The sequence below is a fragment of the Myotis brandtii genome, unplaced genomic scaffold (assembly GCF_000412655.1).
Source record: "Myotis brandtii unplaced genomic scaffold, ASM41265v1 scaffold64, whole genome shotgun sequence".
Classification (NCBI taxonomy): Eukaryota; Metazoa; Chordata; class Mammalia; order Chiroptera; family Vespertilionidae; genus Myotis; species Myotis brandtii.
Genome location: NW_005370460.1, coordinates 842,311 through 843,257, shown reverse-complemented (window position 1 = coordinate 843,257; position 947 = coordinate 842,311).

Here is a 947-nt window from a genome sequence, read left to right as displayed (position 1 = left end):
CATCTCGGCACACCCCGGGAGCGCCTGCTCCGAGGGGCCGGCAACAGTGGGGGCTCTGGAGTCCAGGGACACCACCTTCCCCCAGCCGAAGGATGCCGTGACCCTTAGTGCTGGTCCCAGCTCCCCTACCGGTGCGTGGAGACAAAAATAGCTCTCAAATAAAGGGCCTGAAGATCACACGCCGTCATTAAAGCGTCTGAGAGGCTGCAAAAGCAAACAGGCGTGGGTGTGAGGGAAGCAGGACAAGAAAGCCGCTCTGACAGTGGCCTCTGACAGCCTAGTTCCCCGTGGTCGTCCGCTGTGACGTCACTGCCACGGCCCAGGCCCCGCGGGGGGGGGGGGGGGGGGGCTCCTGCACTGGGCCTTCTCCTCAGGCAGCCTTGCCTACTTTCTAGGGCCCACAATGCCCAGAAGTTTAGTTTGTCCAGGCGCCTGGGCTGGGTGGTGACTCAGCGTGCAGCCCGCACCAGGGCAGTCATGAGAAGGTCCAGGTGGACACGCCTGGTTTCAGGCCAGAACCCTTTCCTGGGCTTTCAGTGCAAACCCCCAAGAGGAAGGGAGGGGGTGGGGTGCTCCATGGGGGTTGGTGGGATGTGCAATGGCCACAGGCCAAGAGGTGTGGGGCGTCCACCCACATGGGACCGTTTCCCCAGGGAAGCCAAAGCTCTCCCCACCACACAGGCGTCGTGGGCCCCCTGTCCGGCTGGTTTGGTTTGCCAAGAGCCCCTCCGTCTTATGGAATCTCTTCTTTGCCTGTCTTCGATATTTGTCACTTTCGAATCCCTTTTGTCTCTTGCTATATTTCTTTTTCATTTTAAAACTTTCCCTACTTTTCAGGCATTTTATGAGGTTTATTTTTTCCTGTATTTCTTCTAGTTTAGTTTTTACTTCTAAAATAATTTAGAGTCTTTCCTGAATTCTGTTACTTTGTTTCTGAATTTCCATAA